The 26,233-nt window shown below is 51.7% G+C and overlaps 1 protein-coding gene across 3 annotated transcripts in view; it reads left to right on the top strand.

Annotated features, from left to right (window-relative positions):
- The window catches only part of lipeb (lipase, hormone-sensitive b), a 576,644-nt gene that overhangs the window by 58,351 nt on the left and 492,060 nt on the right, over positions 1-26,233 (top strand). Inside the window, exon 1 of one of the 3 annotated variants that reach the window (XM_086003862.1) lies at positions 18,556-18,713. The exons of the other annotated variants lie outside the window; for them this stretch is intronic. The gene's annotated coding sequence lies outside the window, so the exon portion shown is untranslated. Of the gene's footprint in view, positions 1-18,555; positions 18,714-26,233 lie in introns of those variants that run through there. 3 annotated transcript variants of the gene reach the window in all.

Below are 26,233 nucleotides of genomic sequence, written 5' to 3'. Positions count from 1 at the left end.
CAGTGGGATTAGTTTGGGATTGCTACAGGACCATGGGGAGAGAGCGGGGCAGTGGGATTAGTTTGGGATTGATACAGGGTAATGGGGAGAGAGCGGGGCAGTGGCATTAGTTTGGGATTGATGCAGGGCTGTGGGGAGAGAGCGGGGCAGTGGGTTTAGTTTGGTATTAATACAGGGCTGTCGGAGAGAACAGGACAGTGGGATTAGTTTGGTATTAATACAGGACTATGGGGACAGAGTGGGGCAGTGGGATGAGTTTGGGGTTGATACAGGATAATGGGGAGAGAGCAGGGCACTGGGGATTAGTTTGGGATTGCTACAGGACTATGGGGAGAGAGCGGGGCAGTGGGATTTGTTTGGGATTGATGCAGGGTAATGGGGAGAGAGCGGGGCAGTGGGATTAGTTTGGGATTGATACAGGACTATGGGGAGAAAGCAGTGCGGTAGCATTAGTTTGGGATTGATACAGGGCTATGGAGAGAGAACGGGGCAGTGGGATTAGCTGGGATTGATGTAGGGCTGTGAGGAGAGTGCGGGGTAGTGGGATTAGTTTGGGATTGATACAGGGCAATGGGGAGAGAGCGGGGCAGTGAGATTAGTTTGGTATTGATACAGGGCTATGTGGAGAGAGCGGGGCAGTGGGATTAGTTTGGGATTGATACAGGGCTATGGTGAGAGAGCGGGGCAGTGGAATTAGTTTGGGATTGATACAGGACTATGGGGAGAGAGCAGGGCAGTGGGATTAGTTTGGGATTGATACAGGGCTATGAGGAGAGAGCGGGCAGTGGGATTAGTTTGGGATTGATACAGGGCTATGGGGAGACAATGGGATTAGTTTTGGATTGATACAGGGCTGTGGGGAGAGTGCGGGGCAGTGGGATTAGTTTGGGATTGATACAGGGCTATGGGGGAGAGCGGGGCAGTGGAATTAGTTTGGGATTGATACAGGACTATGGGGAGAGAGCAGGGCAGTGGGATTAGTTTGGGATTGATACAGGGCTATGAGGAGAGAGCGGGCAGTGGGATTAGTTTGGGATTGATACAGGGCTATGGGGAGACAGTGGGACAATGGGATTAGTTTTGGATTGATACAGGGCTGTGGGGAGAGTGCGGGGCAGTGGCATTAGTTTGGGATTGATACAGGGCTATGGGGGAGAGCGGGGCAGTGGGATTAGTTTGGGATTGATACAGGGCTATGGGGAGAGAGCGGGGCAGTGGGATTAGTTTGGAATTGATACAGGACTATGGGGAGCGAGCGGGGCAGTGGGATTAGTTTCGGATTAATACAGGGCTATGGGGAGAGAGAGGGGCAGTGGGATTAGTTTGGGATTGATACAGGGCAATGGGGAGAAAGCGGGGCAGTGGGATTACTTTGGGATTGATACAGGGCTATGGGGAGAGAGCGGGGCAGTGGGATTAGCTTGGGATTGATACAGGGTAATGAGCGAGCGGGGCAGTGGGATTAGTTTGGGATTGATACAGGGCAATGGGGAGAAAGCGGGGCAGTGGGATTAGTTTGGCATTGATACAGAGCTATGGGGAGAGAGCGGGGCTGTGGGATTAGTTTGGGATTGATACAGGGTAATGGGGAGCGAGCGGGGCAGTGGGATTAGTTTGGGATTGATACAGGGCTATGAGGAGAGAGCGGGCAGTGGGATTAGTTTGGGATTGATACAGGGCTATGGGAAGAGAGCGGGGCAGTGGGATTAGCTTGGGATTGATACAGTGCTGTGAGGAGAGAGTGGGGCATTGGGATTAGTTTGGGATTGATACAGGGCTTTGGGGAGAGAGCGGGCAGTGGGATTAGTTTGGGATTGATATAGGACTATGGGGAGAGAGCAGGGCAGTAGGATTAGTTTGGGATTGATATAGGGCAATGGGGAGAGAGTGGGACAGTGGGATTAGTTTGAGATTGATACAGGACTATCGGGAGAAAGCACAGCAGTAGGATTAGTTTGGGGTTGATACAGGGCTATGGAGCGAAAACGGGGCAGTGGGATTAGCTGGGATTGATGTAGGGCTGTGAGGAGAGAGCGGGGTAGTGGGATTAGTTTGGGATTGATACAGGGCTATGTGGAGAGAGCGGGGCAGTGGGATTAGTTTGGGATTGATACAGGGCTATGGTGTGGGAGCGGGGCAGTGGAATTAGTTTGGGATTGATACAGGGCTATGGGGAGAGAGCGGGGCAGTGGGATTAGTTTGGGATTGATACAGGACTATGGGGAGAGAGCGGGGCAGTGGGATTAGTTTGGGATTGATACAGGGCAATGGGGAGAAAGCGGGGCAGTGGGTTTAGTTTGGGATTGATACAGGGTAATGAGCGAGCGGGGCAGTGGGATTAGTTTGGCATTGATACAGAGCTATGGGGAGAGAGCGGGGCTGTGGGATTAGTTTGGGATTGATACAGGGCAATGGGGAGAAAGCGGGGCAGTGGGTTTAGTTTGGGATTGATACAGGGTAATGGGGAGCGAGCGGAGCAGTGGGATCAGTTTGGGATTGATACAGTGCAATGGGGGGAGAGCGGGGCAGTGGGTTTAGTTTGGGATTGATACAGGGCTGTGGGGAAGAGAGTGGGGAAGTGGGATTAGTTTGGGATTGATACAGGGCTATGGGGAGTGAGCGGGGCAGTGTGATTAGTTTGGGATTGATACAGGGCAATGGGGAGAAAGAGGGGCAGTGGGATTAGTTTGGGATTGATACAGTGCAATGGGGAGAGGGCAGGGCAGTGGGATTAGTTTGGGATTGATACAGGGCTATGGGGAGTGAGCGGGGCAGTGTGATTAGTTTTGGATTGATACAGGGCTATCGGGAGAGAGTAGGGCAGTGGGATTAGTTTGGGATTGATACAGGTCTATGGGGAGAGAGCGGGGCAGAGGGATTAGTTTGGGATTGATACAGGGCTATGGGGAGAGAGCAGGGCAGTGGGACTAGTTTGGGATTGATACAGGGCTATGGGGAGAGAGTGGGACAATGGGATTAGTTTGGGATTGATACAGGGCTGTGGGGAGAGAGCGGGGCAGTGGGATTAGTTTGGTATTAATACAGGGCTGTGGGGAGAGAGCGGGGCAGTGGTATTAGTTTGGTAATAGAGGGTAATGGGGAGAGAGCGGGGAAGTGGGATTAGTTTGGGATTGATGCAGGGCTATGGGGAGAGAGCGGGGCAGTGGGATTAGTTTGGGATTGATGCAGGGCTATGGGGAGAGAGTGGGGCAGTGGGATTAGTTTGGGATTGATACAGAAGAATGGGGAGAGAGCGGGGCAGTGGGATTAGTTTGGGATTGATACAGGGTAATGGCGAGCGAGCGGGGTCGTGGGATTACTTTGGGATTGATTCAGGGCAATGGGGAGAAAGCGGGGCAGTGGGATTAGTTTGGGATTGATACAGGACTATGGGGAGAGAGCAGGGCAGTGGGATTAGTTTGGGATTGATACAGGGCTGTGGGGAGAGTGCGGGGCAGTGGGATTAGTTTGGGATTGATACAGGGCTATGGGGGAGAGCGGGGCAGTGGGATTAGTTTGGGATTGATACAGGGCTATGGGGAGAGAGCGGGGCAGTGGGACTAGTTTGGAATTGATACAGAACTATGGGGAGAGTGCGGGGCAGTGGGATTAGTTTTGGATTGATACAGGGCTATGGGGAGAGAGCGGGGCAGTGGGATTAGTTTGGAATTGATACAGGACTATGGGGAGAGAGCGGGGCAGTGGGATTAGTTTGGGATTGATACAGGGCAATGGGGAGAAAGCGGGGCAGTGGGATTACTTTGGGATTGATACAGGGTAATGAGCGAGCGGGTCAGTGGGATTAGTTTGGGATTGATACAGGGCAATGGGGAGAAAGCGGGGCAGTGGGATTAGTTTGGCATTGATACAGAGCTATGGGGAGAGAGCGGGGCTGTGGGATTAGTTTGGGATTGATACAGGGTAATGGGGAGCGAGCGGGGCAGTGGGATTAGTTTGGGATTGATACAGTGCAATGGGGAGAGAGCGGGGCAGTGGGATTAGTTTGGGATTGATACAGGGCTGTGGGGAAGTGGGATTAGTTTGGGATTGATACAGGGCAATGGGGAGCAAGAGGGGCAGTGGGATTAGTTTGGGATTGATACAGGGCTATGGGGAGAGAGCGGGGCAGTGTGATTAGTTTTGGGTTGATACAGGGCTAAGGGGAGAGAGTAGGGCAGTGGGATTAGTTTGGGATTGATACAGGGCTATGGGGAGAGAGCGGGGCAGAGGGATTAGTTTGGGATTGATACAGGGCTATGGGGAGAGAGCAGGGCAGTGGGACTAGTTTGGGATTGATACAGGGCTATGGGGAGAGAGTGGGACAATGGGATTAGTTTGGGATTGATACAGGGCTGTGGGGAGAGAGCGGGGCAGTGGGATTAGTTTGGTATTAATACAGGGCTGTGGGGAGAGAGCGGGGCAGTGGGATTAGTTTGGGAGTGATACAGGGTAATGGGGAGCGAGTGGGGCAGTGGGATTACTTTGGGTTTGATACAGGGCTATGGTGAGAGAGCGGGGCAGTGGAATTAGTTTGGGATTGATACAGGACTATGGGGAGAGAGTCGGGCAGTGGGATTAGTTTGGGATTGATACAGGGCTATGAGGAGAGAGCGGGCAGTGGGATTAGTTTGGGATTGATACAGGGCTATGGGGAGACAGTGGGACAATGGCATTAGTTTTGGATTGATACAGGGCTATCGGGAGAGAGTAGGGCAGTGGGATTAGTTTGGGATTGATACAGGGCTATGGGGAGAGAGCGGGGCAGAGGGATTAGTTTGGGATTGATACCGGGCAATGGGGAGAAAGAAGGCCAGTGGGATTAGTTTGGGATTGACACAGGGCAATGGAGAGAGAGCGGGGCAGTGGGATTAGTTTGGGATTGATGCAGGGTTATGGGGAGAGCACGGGGCAGCGGAATTAGTTTGGGATTGATGCAGGGCTATGTGGAGTGAGCGGGGCAGTGGGATTAGTTTGGGATTGATACAGGGCTATGGGGAGAGCGGGGCAGTGGGATTAGTTTGGGATTGATACAGGGCTATGGGGAGAGAGCGGGGCAGTGGGATTAGTTTGGGATTGACACAGGGCTGTGGGGAGAGAGCAGGGCAGTGGGATTAGTTTGGGATTGATACAGGGCTATGTGGAGAGCGTGGGGCAGTGGGATTAGTTTGGGATTGATCCAGGGCTATGTGGAGAGCGTGGGGCAGTGGGATTAGTTTGGGATTGACACAGGGCTGTGGGGAGAGAGCAGGGCAGTGGGATTAGTTCGGGATTGATACAGCGCAATTGGGAGAGAGCGGGACAGTGGGATTAGTGGGGGATTGATACAGTGCTGTGAGGCGAGAGTGGGGCATTGGGATTAGTTTTGGATTGACGCAGGGCTGTGGGGAGAGAGCAGGGCAGTGGGATTAGTTTGGGATTGATGCAGGGCTGTGGGGTTGAGCGGGGCAGTGGGATTAGTTTGGGATTGATACAGGGCTGTGAGGAGAGAGTGGGACAATGGGATTAGTTTGGGATTGATACAGGGCTGTGGGGAGAGAGCGGGGCAGTGACATTAGTTTGGTATTAATACAGGGCTGTGGGGAGAGAGCGGGGCAGTGGGATTAGTTTGGGATTGATACAAGACTATGGGGAGAGAGTGGGGCAGTGGGATTAGTTTGGGATTGATACAGGATAATGGGGCGAGAGCGGGGCAGTGGGATTAGTTTGGGATTGATACAGGGCAATGGGGCGAGAGCGGGGCAGTGGGATTAGTTTGGGATTGATGCAGGGCAATGGGGAGAGCGCGGGGCAGTGGGATTCGTGGGGGATTGATACAGGGCTGTGGGGAGAGAGCGGGGCAGTGGCATTAGTTTGGGATTCATACAGGGCTATGGGGAGAGAGCGGGGCAGTGGGATTAGTTTGCGATTGATACAGGGCTGTGGGGAGAGAGCAGGGTTAGTGGGATGAGTTTGGGATTGATACTGGGCTATGGGGAGAGAGCGGAGCAGTGGGATTAGTTTGGGATTGATACAGGGCCATGGGGAGAGAGCGGGGCAGTGGGATTCGTTTCGGATTGATACAGGGCTATGGGGAGAGAGCGGGGCAGTGGGATTAGTTTCGGATTGATACAGGGCCATGGAGAGAGCGGGGCAGTGCAATTAGTTTGGGATTGATACAGGGCTATGGAGAGAGAGCGGGGCAGTGGGATTAGCTGGGATTGATGCAGGGCTGTGAGGAGAGAGCGGGGTAGTGGGATTAGTTTGGGATTGATACAGGGCTATGGGGAGAGAGCGGGGCAGTGCGATTAGTTTGGGTTTGATACTGGGCTATGGGGAGAGAGCGGGGCAGTGGGATTAGTTTGGGAATGATACAGGGCTATGGGGAGAGCGTGGCTGTGGGATTAGTTTGGGGATTGATACAGGGCTATGGGGAGAGAGTGGGGCAGTGGAATTAGTTTGGGATTGATACAGGGCTATGGAGAGAGCGTGGCAGTGGGATTAGTTTGGGGTTTGATACAGGGCTGTGGGGAGAGAGCAGGGCAGTGCGAATAGTTCGGGATTGATTCAGGGCAATGGGGAGAGAGCGGGGCAGTGGGATTAGTTTGGGATTCATACAGGGCTATGGGGAGAGAGCGGGGCAGTGGGATTAGTTTGGGATTGATACAGGGCTATGAGGAGAGAGCAGGCAGTGGGATAAGTTTGGGATTGATAAAGGGCTATGGGGAGACAGTGGGACAATGGGATTAGTTTTGGATTGATACAGCGCTGTGGGGAGAGAGCGGGGTACTGGGATTAGTTTGGGATTGATACAGGGCTGTGAGGGGAGAGCGGGACAGTGGGATTAGTTTGGGATTGATACAGGGCTGTGTGGAGAAAGCGGGGCAGTGTGATTAGTTTGGGATTGATACAGGGCTATGGGGAGAGAGTGGGGCAGTGGGATTAGTTTGGGAGTGATACAGAGTAATGGGGAGCGAGTGGGGCAGTGGGATTACTTTGGGTTTGATACAGGGCTATGGGAGCGAGCGGGGCAGTGGGATTAGTTTGGGATTGATACAGGGCTATGGGGAGAGAGCGGGGCAGTGGGATTAGTTTGGGATTGATACATGGCTATGGGGAGAGAGCGGGGCAGTGGGATTAGTTTGGGATTGATACAGGGCTATGGGGAGAGAGCGGGGCAGTCGGATTAGTTTGGGATTGATACAGGGCTAACGGGAGAGAGTAGGGCAGTGGGATTAGTTTGGGATTGATACAGGGCTATGGGGCGAGAGCGGGGCAGAGGGATTAGTTTGGGATTGATACAGGGCTATGGGGAGAGAGCAGGGCAGTGGGACTAGTTTGGGATTGATACAGGGCTATGGGGAGAGAGTGGGACAATGTGATTAGTTTGGGATTGATACAGGGCTGTGGGGAGAGAGCGGGGCAGTGGGATTAGTTTGGGATTGATACAGGGCTATTGTGAGAGAGCGGGGCAGTGGGATTAGTTAGGGATTGATACAGGGCTGTGGGGAGAGAGCGGGGCAGTGGGATTAGTTTGGTATTAATACAGGGCTGTGGGGAGAGAGCGGGGCAGTGGGATTAGTTTGGGGTTGATACAGGATAATGGGGAGAGAGCGGGGCAGTGGGATTAGTTTGGGATTGATACAGGGCTATTGTGAGAGAGCGGGGCAGTGGGATTAGTTAGGGATTGATACAGGGCTGTGGGGAGAGAGCGGGGCAGTGGGATTAGTTTGGTATTAATACAGGGCTGTGGGGAGAGAGCGGGGCAGTGGGATTAGTTTGGGGTTGATACAGGATAATGGGGAGAGAGCGGGGCAGTGGGATTAGTTTGGGATTGCTACAGGACCATGGGGAGAGAGCGGGGCAGTGGGATTAGTTTGGGATTGATACAGGGTAATGGGGAGAGAGCGGGGCATTGGCATTAGTTTGGGATTGATACAGGTCTATGGGGAGAGAGCGGGGCAGTGAGATTCGTTTGGGATTGATACAGGGCTATGAGGAGAGAGCGGGCAGTGGGATTAGTTTGGGATTGATACAGGACTATGGGGAGAGAGCAGTGCAGTAGGATTAGTTTGGGATTGATACAGGGCTATGGAGAGAGAACGGGGCAGTGGGATTAGCTGGGATTGATGTCGGGCTGTGAGGAGAGAGCGGGGCAGTGGAATTAGTTTGGGATTGATACAGGACTATGGGGAGAGAGCAGGGCAGTGGGATTAGTTTGGGATTGATACAGGGCTATGAGGAGAGAGCGGGCAGTGGGATTAGTTTGGGATTGATACAGGGCTATGGGGAGACAGTGGGACAATGGGATTAGTTTTGGATTGATACAGGGCTATCGGGAGAGAGTACGGCAGTGGGATTAGTTTGGGATTGATACAGGGCTATGGGGAGAGAGCGGGGCAGAGGGATGAGTTTGGGATTGATACAGGGCAATGGGGAGAAAGAAGGCCAGTGGGATTAGTTTGGGATTGACACAGGGCAATGGAGAGAGAGCGGGGCAGTGGGATTAGTTTGGGATTGATGCAGGGTTATGGGGAGAGCACGGGGCAGCGGAATTAGTTTGGGATTGATGCAGGGCTATGGGGAGTGAGCGGGGCAGTGGGATTAGTTTGGGATTGATACAGGGCTATGGGGAGAGCGGGGCAGTGGGATTAGTTTGGGATTGATACAGGGCTATGGGGAGAGAGCGGGGCAGTGGGATTAGTTTGGGATTGACACGGCTGTGGGGAGAGAGCAGGGCAGTGGGATTAGTTTGGGATTGATACAGGGCTATGTGGAGAGCGTGGGGCAGTGGGATTAGTTTGGGATTGACACAGGGCTGTGGGGAGAGAGCAGGGCAGTGGGATTAGTTCGGGATTGATACAGCGCAATTGGGAGAGAGCCGGACAGTGGGATTAGTGGGGGATCGATACAGGGCTGTGAGGAGAGAGTGGGACAGTGGGATTAGTTTGGGATTGATACAGGGCTGTGGGGAGAGAGCGGGGCAGTGGGATTAGTTTGGGATTGATACAGGGCTATGGAGAGAGCGTGGCAGTGGGATTAGTTTGGGGATTGATACAGGGCTGTGGGGAGAGAGCGGGGCAGTGGGATTAGTTTGGGATTGATACAGGGCTATGGAGAGAGCGTGGCAGTGGGATTAGTTTGGGGTTTGATACAGGGCTGTGGGGAGAGCAGGGCAGTGCGAATAGTTTGGGATTGATACAGGGCAATGGGGAGAAAGAAGGCCAGTGGGATTAGTTTGGGATTGACACAGGGCAATGGAGAGAGAGCGGGGCAGTGGGATTAGTTTGGGATTGATGCAGGGTTATGGGGAGAGCACGGGGCAGCGGAATTAGTTTGGGATTGATGCAGGGCTATGGGGAGTGAGTGGGGCAGTGGGATTAGTTTGGGATTGATACAGGGCTATGGGGAGAGCGGGGCAGTGGGATTAGTTTGGGATTGATACAGGGCTATGGGGAGAGAGCGGGGCAGTGGGATTAGTTTGGGATTGACACGGCTGTGGGGAGAGAGCAGGGCAGTGGGATTAGTTTGGGATTGATACAGGGCTATGTGGAGAGCGTGGGGCAGTGGGATTAGTTTGGGATTGACACAGGGCTGTGGGGAGAGAGCAGGGCAGTGGGATTAGTTCGGGATTGATACAGCGCAATTGGGAGAGAGCGGGACAGTGGGATTAGTGGGGGATCGATACAGGGCTGTGAGGAGAGAGTGGGACAATGGGATTAGTTTGGGATTGATACAGGGCTGTGGGGAGAGAGCGGGGCAGTGGGATTAGTTTGGCATTAATACAGGGCTGTGGGGAGAGAGCGGGGCAGTGGGATTAGTTTGGGATTGATACAGGGCTATGGAGAGAGCGTGGCAGTGGGATTAGTTTGGGGATTGATACAGGGCTATGGGGAGAGAGTGGGGCAGTGGGATTAGTTTGGGATTGATACAGGGCTATGGAGAGAGCGTGGCAGTGGGATTAGTTTGGGGTTTGATACAGGGCTGTGGGGAGAGAGCAGGGCAGTGCGAATAGTTCGGGATTGATTCAGGGCAATGGGGAGAGAGCGGGGCAGTGGGATTAGTTTGGGATTCATACAGGGCTATGGGGAGAGAGCGGGGCAGTGGGATTAGTTTGGGATTGATACAAGGCTATGAGGAGAGAGCAGGCAGTGGGATAAGTTTGGGATTGATACAGGGCTATGGGGAGACAGTGGGACAATGGGATTAGTTTTGGATTGATACAGCGCTGTGGGGAGAGAGCGGGGTAGTGGGATTAGTTTGGGATTGATACAGGGCTGTGAGGGGAGAGTGGGACAGTGGGATTAGTTTGGGATTGATACAGGGCTGTGTGGAGAAAGCGGGGCAGTGTGATTAGTTTGGGATTGATACAGGGCTATGGGGAGAGAGCGGGGCAGTGGGATTAGTTTGGGAGTGATACAGGGTAATGGGGAGCGAGTGGGGCAGTGGGATTACTTTGGGTTTGATACAGGGCTGTGGGAGCGAGCGGGGCAGTGGGATTAGTTTGGGATTGATACGGGGTATGGGGAGAGAGCAGGGCAGTGGGATTAGTTTGGGAATGATGCAGGGCTATGGGAGCGAGCGGGGCAGTGGGATTAGTTTGGGATTGATACAGGGCTATGGGGAGAGAGCAGGGCAGTGGGATTAGTTTGGGAATGATGCAGGGCTATGGGAGCGAGCGGGGCAGTGGGATTAGTTTGGGATTGATACAGGGCTATGGGGAGAGAGCAGGGCAGTGGGATTAGTTTGGGAATGATGCAGGGCTATGGGAGCGAGCGGGGCAGTGGGATTAGTTTGGGATTGATACAGGGCTATGGGGAGAGAGCGGGGCAGTGGGATTAGTTTGGGATTGATACATGGCTATGGGGAGAGAGCGGGGCAGTGGGATTAGTTTGGGATTGATACAGGGCTATGGGGAGAGAGCGGGGCAGTCGGATTAGTTTGGGATTGCTCTCGCACAACATGGGCCAGACACGCTGGGCGAAATAGCCTCCTGTGTTATAAACCTCAATGGTTTCCCGAAACCGATGAATTGGTGGGCGCTGTGTCATCAAGTGATGCAAGTCCGCTGCCCTGAAACCTGTGTCTCGCTGGGGTAGAAAGGAAAGTGTCTGGAGCCAGCTGTGGGAGGAGTGGGTGATCGCAGCGTTTCCTCAGACCAATATCAGAGCAGTCTTTGGATGTGTCGACTCGTTCAGTGCGCTGTCCATTCAAGGCCTGTCTGTCCCTGGGCCCCCGGCAGTGGGAGGCTTGCTTGTGAGCCACTGTTCTGTGTGTCGCAGACTGAACGACTCCTTCAGGGCCCGCCAACACCATTGTGCTTTGCCCCAGCGATCGTGTCCACCGTCTGCTGGTTCAGTGTGCGATTCGGTGACCCCCTGATCCATGGTGCTGTTTCGTTTGTCAGCTGTGGCTCGGTGGGCAGCACCCGCGCCTCTGAGTCAGAAGGTTGTGGGTTCAAGTCCCACTCCAGAGACTTGCGCACAAAAATCTAGGCTGACACTCCCAGTGCAGTACTGAGGGAGTGCTGCAGTGTCAGAGGTGCCGTCTTTCAGATGAGACATTAAACCGAGGACCCGTTTGCCCTCTCAGGTGGAACTGAAAGATCCCATCGCACTATTTTGAAGAAGAGCAGGGTCGTCATCCCCGGTGTCCTGGGGCCAATATTTATTGCTCAATCACTAAACAAACAGATGATCTGCTCATTATCACATTGTTGTTTGTGGGAGCTTGCTGTGTGCAAATGGCTGCCATGTTTCTTGCATAACAGCAGTGACCACACCTCAAAAAGTTCTTCATTGGCTGTAAAGCGCTTTGGGACGTCCGGTGGTCATGAAAGGCGCTATAGAAATGCAAGTCTTTTTTCTTTTCTTTTTGCTGCGTGGAGCATTCAGTTAGTTTTTAAGGCCCTCTTGGGTAGGAAGGAGTTCAAGTAAGCAAGAACTTGCATTTGTAAAGCATCCTTTCATGACCTCGGGATGTCCCTAAGTGTTTCACAGCCAATGGCGTACTCTTGTGAAGTGCGGTCACTGTTGTAACGTGGGATAGCTGCAGCAGCCAATCTCTGCACACAACAAGATCCCACAAACAGTCTGCACAGAGTGGGATTAACACGGAGTGGACTTAAACAGAGGGTTTTATTGGGGAATTTGGAAAGAGTGGGAATTCGGAGAAGAGGGGGAAGGAGTTGCTGCTTTTTGCCCACACTACTCGTAGTGCTTTGTGCTACAGGTAGATATTTAATTTCAGTACCCATAACTTAATTTAGATCAAGTAAGTAGTCAAGAAACTGCACTGTAAACTAAGTTACCGAATTACAAATTTAATTAAATAAAACAAGGTCATATAGGGATGGCAGTGCAGTGGTGTGCCATAACTGCAGCACGTGGGAATTTGTGGAGAGCATTGTGAGCCCAGACAACCACGTTTGCAGTAAGTGCCTGCATCTTGAGGAACTTCAGCTCAGAGTTGTTGAGCTGGAGTCTGAGGTGCAGACATTGCGGAGCATCAGGGATGTGGAGAGTTACCTGGACACTTTGATCCAGGAGGCAGTCACACCCCATAGCTTAGGCAATGGTACAGGTCTGGTTAGTGGTCAGGGACAAGAGGGTGCTACTGCAACTCAGGCAGGTAAGGGGACCCTAGGTGCAGTGCTGGAGAAGACTCAGCCTTTGCCTTTGTCCGACAGGTATGAGGTTCTTGCTGCCTGTGTGGCTGAAGGAAAAGCCTGCAGGATGGATGAGCAAGCTGACCATGGCACCATGGTGCAGGAGGCCATTCAAGTAGGGGGAGTGAAAGGGAATGTAGTTGCGGTAGGGGACAGTATAGTCGTGGTCCACGCAGTAACCAACGACATAGGTAGAACTGGGAATGAGGTTCTGCTGAGGGAATTTGAGGAGTTGGATCTAAATTAAAAAGCAGAACCTCAAAGGTAATAATCTCTGGATTGTTACCTGAACCACGCGCAAATTGGCATAGGGACAAACAGATTAGAGGTTTAAATGCGTGGCTCAAAAGTGGTGTGGGAGGAAGGGGTTTCAGTTCATGGGCCACTGGCACCAGTACTGGGGAAAGACGGAGCTTCACTTAGACCGGGCTGGGACCAGTGTCCTGGCGAACCGAATAACTAGGGCACCAGACAGGACTTTAAACTAGTGAAGTGGGGGTGGGAGGATTCAGGAAAGTGTAAATTTAAAAGCAGCGAGAGAAATGTCAAGGCTCTAAAGCAGAGTAGAGTTTTAGGTAAAAATAAGCAAAGTGGGTCAGGAAGGGACAGAGAGAGTAACAAAGGTAATAAGGCATCAGGGACTAAGGTGACATGAGGGAAAAACAGAAATAACTCAAAGCTAAAGGCACTATATCTGTGCGTGAAGCATTCACAACAAAATAGCTGAATTAATAGTGCAGATAGAAATGAATAGGTTTGATCTAATAGCCATTACGGAGACATGGTTGCAATGTGGCTATGGTTGGGAACTAAATATTCCAGGCTAGCATTTAAAGAATTAATACATAATTTACAACAAATATACATTCCTTTAAGGCACAAAAACTCCACAGGAAAAGTGGTCCAACTGTGGCTAACAAGAGAAGTTAAAGATAGTATTAGATCAAAAGGAAGAGGCTTATAATGTTGCCAAAATGAATAGTAAGCCTAAGGATTGGGAGGATTTTAGAATTTAGCAAAGGAGGACCAAGAAATTGATAAAGAAAGGAAAAATAGAATATGAGAGTAAACTAGCAAGAGACATAAAAACAGACTGTAAACGTTTCTATAGGTATGTAAAAAGGAAAAGATTAGCGAAAGTAAATGTGGGCCCCTTACAGGCTGAGACAGGAGAAATTATAATGGGGAATAAGGAAATAGCAGAGAAATTAAACAAATACTTTGGGGTCGATTTTGTCGAACCTGTCGGGAAGAAGGCGGGACTTCCCCTTTCGGGTTTTTGACCCGCCTACTTCGACGTCCGGCCAATCCGCTCGATTTTCCCTTGATTGACCTCGTTGAGCCCGCCCAGCGGGCTCAGCAGGCCAATTAAGGGCCACCCGGCAACAGGTGACGTCACAGACTGCAATTTCATCTGTCAAGATTTCTTGACAGCTGAAATATTAGTGTTTGACAGCTGTTTGAGGCTGTGAAACACTGACAGTCTGATTTCTAAGATGAGTCCTTCTGCGCAGACTCATTTAGAAATCTCAGCAGCACTGAAAGCTGAAGGCTGTCACTTTTGACAGATCGCAGCCATTCAGCTTTCAGTTCCGGCTGAGTGCTGCGCTCCCGACGGCTACAGGAAGAAAGGCTGTTAAGGTAAGTACAGGTAAGTAAAAGTTCTTCACACACTTTAGACACACCAAACACACTTACCTTTACACTCATGCACCCATCACTCACCTGAGCGCCGACATCGCGACCCCTCCAACTCCTTCAACCTGACGGCCCGCCTGCTCTACCTGGCGTGGTTTGGAGTCATCGGGAAACCCACACGAAACCCCTCAAAATGGGGATTAGGCTAAAAGCTGCCTGTTAACTACCTGTTAACAGGCAGTTAATTGGCACTAATCCCTTCCCGCCTGGTTTCGGCAGGCCCCAGTGCGGGGCGGGTACCCGCCGCCCCTGAAACTTACGTGGGGCGGGATGGTGTTGGGACCCCCAAAGTCGGGATTTCCCCCCCCCCCACACGCCTGAAACCCCGCCTGACGGCTCCCCGAAAATCTAGCCCTTTGTGTCTGTCTTCACAAGAAGACGCAAAAAAACTTCCCGGAAATAGTGGAGAACCAAGGATCTAGTGAGAATGAGGAACCGAAAGATATTAGTATAAGGAAAAAAATAGTACTGGAGAAATTAGTGGGACTGAAAGCCGATAAATCCCATGGACCTGATGGCCTACATCCTAAGGTTCTGAAAGAGGTGGCTATAGAGATAGTGGATGCATTTGGTTGTCAGTTTCCAAATTTCCATAGATTCTAGAACGGTTCCTGTGGATTGGAAGGTAGCAAATGTAACCCCACTATTTAAGGAAGGAGGGAGAGAGAAAATGGGGAACTACAGACCAGTTAGCCTGACATCAGTAGTAGAGAAAATGCTAGAATCTATTATTAAGGACGTGGTAACAGGGCACTTAGAAAATAATAATAGGATTGGGCCGAGTCAACCCGGATTTATGAAAGGGGAATCATTGGTGCAGCAAGCCATTAGGAAGGCAAATGGTATGTTGGCCTTTATTACAAGAGATTTGAGTATAAGAGTAAAGACGCCTATCTGCAATTATATAGGGCCCTGGTGAGACTACACCTGGAGTACTGTGTACAATTTTGGTCTCCTTACCTAAGGAAGGATTTACTTGCCATAGAGGGAGTGCAACGAAGGTTCACGAGATTGATTCCTGGGATGGCGGGACTGTCGTATGAGAAGAGATTGAGTAAACTAGGCCTGTATTCTCTTGAATTCAGAAGAATGAGAGGGGATCTCATTGAAGCATACAAAATCATTATAGGGCTTGATAGGGTGGATGCTGGGAGAATGTTTCCCTTGGCTGGGGAGTCTAGAACCAGGGGCCACAGCCTCAGGATAAAGGGTAGGCCATTCAGGACTGAGATGAGAAGACATTTCTTCACACAGAGTATGGTGAATCTTTGGAATTCTCTACCCCAGAGGGCGGTGGAGGCTCAGTCATTGGGTATATTCAAAGCAGAAGTCGATAAATTTCTGACTAGTAAGGGCATCAAGGGATATGGCGATAGTGCCGGTGAATGGAGTTGAGGCAGAAGATCAGCCATGATCTCATTGAATGGCGGAGCAGGCTCGAAGGGCCGAATGGCCGACTCCTGCTCCTATTTCTTATGTTCTTATGACAAATCTGTTAGAATTTTTTGAGGTTGTAACTAGCAGAATGGATAAGGGGGAACCAGTGGATGTGGTGTATTTGGATTTTCAGAAGGCATTTGATAAGGTGCCACACAAGTGGTTATTAAACAAAATGAGGGCTCATGGGATTGGGGGTAATATACTAGCATGAATTGAGGATTGGTTAATGGACAGAAAACAGAGAGTAGAAATAAACAGGTCATATTCGGGTTGGCAGGCTGTAGCTAGTGGGGTATCGCAAGGATCAGTGCTTGGGCCTCAGCTATTCACAATCTATATCAATGATTTGGATGAGGGGACCAAATGTAATATACCCAAGTTTGCTGATGATACAAAGCTGGGTGGGAATGTAAGTTGTGAGGAGGAAGCAAAGAGGCTTCAAGGGGATAGAGGCAGGTTAAGTGAGTAGGCAAGAACATGCCAAATAGAATATAATGTGAAGAAATGAGAAGTTATCCACTTTGGTAGGAAAAATAGAAAAGCAGACTATTTTTTAAATGGTGCGAGATTGGGAAATGTTGGTGTTCAGAGAGACCTGGGTGTCCTTGTACACGAACCACTGAAAGTTAACATGCAGGTACAGCAAGCAATTAGGAAAGCAAATGGTATGTTGACCTTTATTACAAGAGAATTTGAGTATCAGAGTAAAGACGTGTTACTGCAATGATCTAGGGCCCTGGTGAGACCACACCTGGAGTACTGTGTACAGTTTTGATCTCCTTACCTAAGGAAGGATATACTTGCCATAGAGGGAGTGCAACAAAGGTTCACCAGACTGGTTCCTGGGATGGGGGGATTGTCCTGAGGAGAGATTGAGTAGACTGGGCCTATATTCTCTTGAGTTTAGAAGAATGAGAGGTGATCTCATTGAAACATATAAAATTCTTACAGGGCTTGACAGGGTAGATGCAGGGAGGATGTTTCCCCTGGGTAGTGAGTCTAGAATCAGGGGTCACAGTCTCAGAATAATGGGTCGGCCATTTAGGACTGAGATGAGGAGAAATGTCTTCACTCAGAGGGTGGTGAATCTTTGGAATTCTCTACCTCAGAGGCTGTGGAGGCTCAGTCGTTGAGTATATTCAAGATAGTAATCGATAGATTTTTGGATATTAAGGGAATCCAGGGATATGGGGATAGAGCAGGAAAGTGGAGATGAGGTAGAAGATCAGCCATGATCTTATCGAATGGCGGTGCAGACTCGAGGGGCCAAATGGCTGACTCCTGCTCCTATTTCTTAAACAGTGATGAATGACCACATAGTTTGCTTTTATGGAGTTGGTTGAGGGAAGAATGTTGGCCTGGTCACTGGGAGAACTCTCCTGCTCGGCTTCCAGTAGTGTTGTGGGATTTTCAACACCCACCTAAACAGTGAGATGCTCATGACCCACATCCCCCTCTTTCAAGCCCTAATTAGATGCCCTGCTCAATTATTCCGCCCTGATGTGGGCCCCAAACAGGCAGTACCGGCACAGGCCCTCTGCACCACTGGCCTTTGTAGCCAGATGCTGTTGTGTTGGAAGAGAGGGAAGACAGATAGAGAGAGATGGGGGTGGAGTAAGGGGGACCAAGAAAGACTGGGTGGGAGGGAGACTGATGGAGGTGAGCGAGAGTGAGACCAAGAGAGACAGGGAGGAAAAGGGGACTGAGAGAGACAGGGGAGCGAGAGGGATGGGGAGGAATGGGGACTGGGGGGTGTGGGGAGAGGTGACTGGTGGAGAGTGAGACCGAGAGAGGCGGGGAGGAGAAGGGGACTGAGAGACAGGGGAGCGAGAGGGATGGGAAGGAATGGGGACTGGGGTGTGTGGGGAGAGGTGACTGGTGGAGAGTGAGACCGAGAGAGGCGGGGAGGAGAAGGGGACTGAGAGAGACAGGGGAGCAAGAGGGATGGGGAGGAATGGGGACTGGGGTGTGTGGGGAGAGGTGACTGGTGGAGAGTGAGACCGAGAGAGGCGGGGAGGAGAAGGGGACTGAGAGAGACAGGGGAGCGAGAGGGATGGGGAGGAATGGAGACTGGGGGGTGTGGGGAGAGGTGACTGGTGGAGAGTGAGACCGAGAGAGGCGGGGAGGAGAAGGGGACTGAGAGAGACAGGGGAGCGAGAGGGATGGGGAGGAATGGAGACTGGGGTGTGTGGGGAGAGGTGACTGGTGGAGAGTGAGACCGAGAGAGGCAGGGAGGAGAAGGGGACTAAGGGTCACAAAGGCTGAGAGAGGGATGTGAAACGAGGGAAATCGAGAGATGAAAGTTATTGGGGAAAGGGGGAAACAAGCTGATGAGAGATGAAAGATAAGGAGACTGAGAGACAGGGAAGATTGTGCGCAGAAAGGAAAGTGAGAGGGAATGTGAGAAAGGTGAAGTGAGTGAGACAATAATGTGCAATAAAAGGGATTGTGAGAAAGGAATTAAGGGATAGAGAGGGAGGAGGGCGTGAGAGAGAATCCAAATGTGAAGTGAGTGAGCATGTGAAATCTCAGATTGCTGGGCACCTTGTATAGCTGGTTACAGTGAGGATGTGAGTGAGTGTATGTAACACCGTGGTTCTCTTGTCAGTACAGTGTCTGAGTCCTGAAGGGATTGGCCACCCCCTCCCAGATAAAGGACAGCTGGGAGTGTGTACGTATGTGAGTGTGAAACACTGCCAGTCACTGGGCCGCCCTTGGACCTGTGCTATCTGGGAAAAGGAATGCGCACAACCTTGGAGTTTGCTCAAATGAGGAGATAAAAGGGTGAAGGCAAGACAGGGAGTCAGAGCAGAGTCGGCTGAGTAAGAGCAGAGTCAGCGTTCATTGGGTTCAGCTCTCCCGCACAGATCGTTTGAGAAAGAAAATCAGGCTGTTCCCCCCCGGGGATTTTTACACCAACTGATCAAGGCAGGTAAAGTAACACAGCGTCAAGTTACTCTTTTATTTTTAATATTCAGCCTCGGGATGTGGGCGTCTCTGGCAAGGCCAGCGTTTATTGCCCATCCCTAGTTGCCCCTTGAGAAGGTGGTGGGAGGGAACCCGCCTTGTTGAGCCGCTGCAGTCCGTGTGGTGAAGGTACTCCCACAGTGCTGTTAGGGAGGGAGTTCCAGGATTTTGACCCAGCGACGATGAAGGAACGGCCGATATATGTCCAAGCTGGGATGGTGTTTGACTTGGAGGCCCCACCCCTCTTTCTCGGCCCCTGTCTCTCAAGCTCCCCAATCTTTCGTGGTTCCCCCTTTCCTCGCCATCTCTCATGGTTTTCCCCCGCCTCTCTCGCTCTTACCCCATCCCTTCCTGAATCTGTCTCACTCCCTTCCTCCCTCCCTCCCTCCCAGCCTCTCTCGGTCCCCTAGCTCGTGATCTCTCTCAGTCCAGCTTTCCCCCACTGTCCACCGCTTCATCAGGCGCTCGTCTTGTTTGGAAGTTTTGGGCCCCATGGACGTCTGGAGCGGGCTGTTCGTAGCGCTGTTGTCTCATTAGGAGTTGAATCTGAAATCAGAACACCCACACTTTGCAGCAAGGGAAGATAGTGATCAGAAACCGAAACCCTGGCCGATTTCACCTGCACACCCCAACCTCCCACACACTGCACCTCTCCTAGCCCAAGGGCACAGAAACTAGTTGTCAGGTCCCAGTTCAGAGTGGGGCTGGAATCTGGGACCTTCGTGGTCTGTGTGACTCAGGGCTCAGGCCGGGGGCTGCCTTTACCTGCTGCCTGGGGCACAGCGGAGCCCAGGGCCTGACCTCTCTGTGTTGTGAGTGTGTGTGTGTGATACTGCCTGCGCTAACTGGAGGGTTGTTACCACCCCACAAAGCGCGTGGATGTGGAGAGACGTCTCCTTCTAAACAAGCTCCCAGCCAAACCATTCCTCAAACGTGTTACATCACTTCGTTCGCAGGTCACTGACTCCCGTTGTAAACAACAGCTCATGTTCATATCGCACCTTTTAACATGGACATACGTCCAAAGGTGCTTGGCAGATGTGCAATCAGACAAACACGTCAGATCACCTATCTGCTGCCCCAGTGAACCGTGAAGAAGCAGGAAATGCGAGGGAGGAGACTGACATCAGCTGCCAAGTTGCTTTGACGGCTGCTGTTTCTCCTCCCCCCCCCCCCCCCCCCCAAGTCCGTCCCACAGAACTGAGTCAGGACAGGAATTAGTCACAAGAGTCCCGGAATAGCCAGCAGCACAATAGCAGCTCTTGTTTTTGCTTGTTCACTTTCCGCTGATGTCATCTTACTGCCCAGGTTCACAGTCCAGTGTCTTTGGAGCGTCACTTTATTAATGAACCAACAATTCTGCTGAAACCCTCAGCCGTGCCTTTGTTACCTTCAGACTCCACTATCCCAACACTCTCCTGGCTGACCTCCCACTTTGCAGCCTCCGTAAACTTGAGTTCATCCAAAACTCTGCTGCCCGTGTCCTAACTCGCACCAAGTCCCATTCACCCATCACCCCCTGTGCTCTCTGGCCTACATTGGCAACGTCTCGATTTGAAAATTCTCATCCTTGTTTTCAAATCCCTCCATGGCCCTCGCCCCCTCCCTATCTCTGTAACCTCCTCCAGCCCCACAACCCTCCGCAATCTCTGAGCTCCTCCGATTCTGGCCTCTTGTCCAGGCCTAAATTCCTTCATCCCACCATTGGCGGCCGTGCCTTCAGCTGCCTGGGCCCCAAGCTCTGGAATTCCCTCCCTAAACCTCTCCGCCTCTCTCTCCTCCTTTAAGACGCTCCCTAAAACCTACCTCTTTGACCCAGCTTTTGGTCATCTGTCCTAATATCTCCTTATGTGGCTCGGTGTCAAATTTTGTCTGATAATCGTTCCTGTGAAGCGCCGTGGGATGTTTTACTATGTTAAAGGCACTATATAAATGCAAGTTGTTGTCATAATTTTCCAAGGTGTCTCAGAACTTTAAAGCTCAAACACTTTTCATTCTTTGCAGCAAGGCATATTCAGTCAGTATCGACAGAGACCGTTTAATTTCCAATATGTAGGTTCAGTTATCCCTAGGTTTCCTAATTATCAATTCCTCACCTGTTCTTCTTCTTAGGCAGTCCCTCAGGAACCGAGGATGACTTGCTTCTACATTAAAAATGAGTTTTCAGGTGACTGATGAGTCCAATGCGGGACCTACAGTCTCTGTCACAGGTGGGGCAGACGGTGGTTGAAGGGGCGGGTGGGTGGGGTGCTTGGGTTGACGTGCGCTCCTTGCGATGCCTGCGCTTGGCTTCTGCTTGCTCCCAGCGAAGAGACTCGAGGTGTTCGGCTTCTCCTCCACTTTGTGCGGTCTTGGGCCAGGGATTCCCAGGTGTCGATGGGGATGTTGCACTTTTTCAAGGAGGCTTTGAGGGTGTCCTTGAAGCGTTTCCTCTGCCCACCTGGGGCTCTCTTGCCGTGTTGGAGCTCCGTCTAGAGCGCTTGTTTTGGGAGTCTTGTATCGGACCTCCGGACAATGTGACCCATCCATCGGAGCTGATTGAGCGTGGTCAAAGCTTCGATGCTGGGGATGTTGGCCTGAGCGAGAACACAGACGTTGGTGCGCCTATCCTGCCAATGGATTTGCAGGATCTTGCGGAGGCTATATTGTTGTGGTCATAAATGTACGTGATTATTCACCCACAACCTTCTCGAGTGACTTCAGTGAATGCACTGCTCAAAAATAGTAAAGCTGCAGACTGCGCAATTACAGTATAATGAGTAATTAATAAACAAACAAATAAAGGAACAGGAAGAGGCCATTCAGCCCCTCCAGCCTGTCAGATCATGGCTCATCTGTATCTTATCTCATTCTACCTGCCTTGGTTCCGCAACCCTTAATACCCTTGCCAAACACAAATCTATCAATTTCAGCTTTGAAATTTTCAATTGACCTCCACGTCAACAGCATATTGGTGGAGCGAGTTCCAGATTTCCACCACCCTTTGTGTGAAGGAGTGCTTCCTGTCATCACCCCTGAATGGTGTGGCTCTAATTTTAAGGATACCGCCTTGTTTTGGACTCCCCCCCCCCCCCCCCCCCCCCCCCCCCCCAGAGGAAATAGTTTCTCCCTATCTACCTTATCAAATCCTTTCAATCATCTCAAACACCTTGATTAGATCACCCCGTATATTCAAGGCAATACAAAGCACCAGGGTTCATTTCTAGAGGAATCGAATTGAAAAGCAGAGAAGTTATGTTAAACTTTTATCGAAACTTGGTTAGACCACATTTGCAGTACTGTGCACAGTTCTGGTCTCCATATTACAAAAGGGCTATTGAGGCACTGGAGAAGGTGCAAAAAAGATTTACTAGAATGATCCCAGAACTGAGAGGTTATACCCATCAGGAAAGGTTGAACAGGCTGGGGCTCTTTTTCTAAAAAAGAGAAGGCTGAGAGGCAACCTAATAGAGGTCTTTAAAATTATGAAGGGGTTCGATAGGGTAGACGTAGTGAAGCTGTTTCCACTTGCGGTGGAGTCCAGAACCAGGGGCCATAAATATAAGATAGTCACTGATAAATCCAATAGGGAATTCAGGAGAAACTTCTTTACCCAGAGACTGGTGAGAATGTGGAACTCGCTCCCACAGGGAGTAGTTGAGGTGAAAAGCATAGATGCATTTAAGTGGAAGCTAGATAAACACAAGAGGGAGAAGAGCATGCCAGGAGCAGCACCAAGCGTACCTAAAAATGAGGTGCCAACCTGGGGAAGCTGCAACACAGCACTACATGCATGCTAAAAGCAGAAGCAGCATGCTATAGACAGGGCTAAGTGATCCCACAATCAACGATCAAAGCTCTGTAGTCCTGCCACATCCAGTCGTGAATGGTGGTTGACCATTAAACAACTAAAGGGAGGAGGAGTCTCCATGAATATCCCCATCCTCAATGATGGTGGAGCCCAGCAGGTGAGTGCAAAAGACAAGGCTGAAGCGTTTGCAACCATTCTTCAGCCAATTCAATTCACTCCACGTGATATCAAGAAACAGCTGAGCACACTGGATACAGCAAAGGCTGAGGGCCCCGACAATATCCCGGCTATCGTGCTGAAGACTTGTGCTCCAGAACTAGCCGCGCCTCTAGCCAAGCTGTTCCAGCACAGCTACAACACTGGCATCTATCCGACAATGTGGAAAACTGCCCAGGTATGTCCTGTCCACAAAAAGCAGGACAAATCCAATCCGGCCAATTACCTCCCCATCAGTCTACTCTCAATCATCAGCAAAGTGATGGAAGGTGTTGTCGACAGTGCTGAATTCCAGAGGTGAGGTGAGAGTGACTGCCCTTGACATCAAGGCAGCATTTGACTGAGTGTGGCAACTAGGGATGGGCAATAAATGCTGGCCTTGCCAGCGACGCATACATCCCATAAACAAATTTAAAAATAGAAAGGAGTAGAAGACCATGTTGATAAGGTTAGATGAAGGAGGAGGCTTATGTGGAGCATAAACACCAGCAAGGACCAGGTAGGCTGAATGTTTCTGTGCTGTGCATTCAATATAATTCTTAGGTTCCAGAATTCAAAATCACACATAGGATGGTAAGTCAGCGACTTATCAATTTTTTAAAAATAGGTTCAAGGCCTGGATCTGTTTCAAACGCAGCCGGAATCTGTCCAGCTCTAGTCCACAAGAAGGGCTCACTGTTCTAGAGGCCACAAGTGTTAGGACTTAATGGGGAAAAATTCAGTTGTTAGCGCCACCCATTAGCGCCTTAAGAGGGTGATAAGTGGGGCGCGATGCGGCTAGCGCCCGGGCGCGGCGAGACCCGCGCCTCTCACGAAATTGAGCGGACATTTAGCATCGGCGCAAAACTGCAACGCCCGCTCAGCGCGCGCCGATCCTGACGTAATTTCATGGTGCGACGCCCTTGGGGCGCCCCGAACCAGAACTTCAGTGGCACCCCCCTCCTTTCCGCCTGGCGCTCTCAGCGACTGGTTGACTGGAACGGTTCCCAGTCGCTGTGGGGCTGGGGGGGGTGCTATTTAAAGGGGGCTCTTCCTGGCTTCTTTGTGGTAGCCATTTTTGGACCACTCCTGTGTGGGAGAGAGAGATTTACAGAGAGACAAAGGGAGAGAGCTTTCTGCATTGAGTCAGCGCTCGCAGAGGTACTTCTGGCTTCGGCCCAGAACTTTGTAGTTGGTTTGCTTTTTGACTGGCATAACCTTGAGTGGCCACATACTATGGGGGCTGCAATGGGTGGAAACATTGGGTTTCTCCATTGCATTGAGAGGGCTCAGAGACGCCGAGAGAGAGTGCCAATCATGGCCAGACAGAGGAGGGCCAACAGGCGTCGGCACAGGAGGCCTTACCCTCCCAGGGTATTCCGCCAACAGTTCTCATACCTCAACATGTCTGAGGAGCAGTGTTTGTGGAGGCTTCGATTCAGCAGGGAGGTGGTCACTGAGCTCTGCCACCTGCTTCAGCCAGATCTGCAGCCTCAACTGAGGAGCAGGACGTCTCTGTCGGTGGCAGTGAAGGTGACAGTGGCTCTCAACTTCTATGCCACCGGCTCCTTCCAATCCGCTACTGGGGACATTGCCAATGTCTCCCAGTTCGCGGTGCATTGCTGCATCCGCCAAGTCACGAATGCCCTCTTTAAAAGGAGACGTCAGTACATTTCCTTCCCCATGATCCTGGACAAGCAGCAAGAGCGCGCAATGGGATTTGCAAGAATAGCGGGCTTCCCCATGGTCCAGGGCGCCATTGACTGCATGCGTGTGGCTTTGCGGGCGCCGCAACAAAATGCCGAGGATTACCGCAACTGGAAGGGGTTCCATTCGCTTAACGTCCAGTTGGTGTGTGACCACAGACAGCTGATCCTAGCTGTCAATGCCCGCTTTCCAGGCAGCAGCCACGACGCCTTCATCCTGCGCCAGACTTCTGTGGCAGACCTTTTCGAAGCCCAGGCTCACCCAGGAGGCTGGCTTCTCGGGGACAAGGGCTATCCTCTGTGCACCTGGCTGATGACCCCGCTCTGTGCGCCCAGCACCCCTGCTGAAGAACGATACAATGAGAGCCATCAAGTGACCAGGAACATCATTGAGCACACAATTGGCGTGCTAAAGCAACGGTTCCGCTGGCTGGACCATTCCGGGGGAACCCTTCAGTACTCTCTGCAAATCTCTCTCTCTCTCTCACAGAAGGAGTGGTGCAAAAATGGCTACCACTAAGAAGCCAGGAAGAGCCCCCTTTAAATAGCTTCCCCCCTGCTCCCCTCCAGGGAAGACGTGTCTCCATTATGGCCATGGGCTGCCTCGGCTGAGGGTGGCACTGCTGGTCCGGCTTCCTCTTCCTCCTCGCCTTCAGAATCACTCGCAGTGGCAGCTCGAGGGCCCGCCTCCTCACCTGGCGAATCCGCATCTGAAAGCAGGGAGGTACAAGAGTTGCTTTAGCGTGAGGACAGGGCGGCAGCGAGGGAGGCATGAGTGCTGCAATGCACTGTATTGGTTCGATAGTGGCAAAGGATGCTGGTGTGAGGCACAAGTGGAAGGAGAGAGGTCAAAAAGGTGATGACCTTACCATTGCTGCCCAGAACGGGGTCGGCATCTCCAGTGGCGACGGGGCCAATCATCCGGCCTGCCATAATGCGCTGGACTCGCTGCTCCAGATCGCTGAGGTCCTGAAGGTGAGGCTGGCCTCCCCCGGTCGTTGCTGCTGCCTCCTGTTATGGGCCAGCTTGCCCTGCAACAGAAAGGACGGGCTCGGAGTACAGTGTGAAGCCCTGATCTTGGCTGCACTGCCTCCCATGGTTGAATAGCCCTTACAGTGTGTAAAGTGCTGAATGTGCGTGTGAGTTTCATGAAAGGCCCATAGGTATTGGATGAGGGCTCGGCATTGGGGCTTTCAAGACCCTTTGGCCATAAAGTGAGGTGCACATGCAGGGATGAAGAGGATACTGAAAAGGGTACTCACCCTGACGACCCGAGTGAGGTCGTTGAACTTCTTCCTGCATTGCACAGGGGTCCTAGGCACCATGCTGCTGGAGGTCACTCTGTGAGCCACCTCCCTCCAAGCTTTGCGATAGTCGGGTGGCAGCGGCCTCCTGCCACTGTCCGGAAACAGGATAGACCGCCTGCGCTCCACCGCGCCAACCAGAGCCTGCAGGGCCCCCTCACTGAACCGCTGCGCTCGCTCCCTGGCCCTCTCCATGGTCCTAGGCGTTAGAATGTGGCAGCAGGTCTGTCCAGGCCGAGAATCAGGGCTCCGATGTGCAGGGTGTGGCTGCAATCCAAGATCGACCCTCTCCTTTAAGAGTTGACCGGCGCCAGCGTGTCTGCGTGCAATCGCTAACTGGCCGCACCTGTGCTGCGCCCGCCCTCGGTGGTAGCGCCTCGCTTCTCCGGCTTAGCGCCTTAGGACAGTCGTGCAGCGCCTGTTTTAGCGCTCCAAGCACCTCCTGGGGCGAAGCAGGTCAATTTAGCTGTAGGTGGCGATAATTTGCGCC

The sequence above is a fragment of the Somniosus microcephalus genome, chromosome 12 (assembly GCF_052327205.1).
Source record: "Somniosus microcephalus isolate GS21.2 chromosome 12, FLI_Smic_1.0, whole genome shotgun sequence".
Classification (NCBI taxonomy): domain Eukaryota; kingdom Metazoa; phylum Chordata; class Chondrichthyes; order Squaliformes; family Somniosidae; genus Somniosus; species Somniosus microcephalus.
Note: the sequence above shows the minus strand (reverse complement) of the source record. Positions and strands in the feature narration are given on the sequence as shown.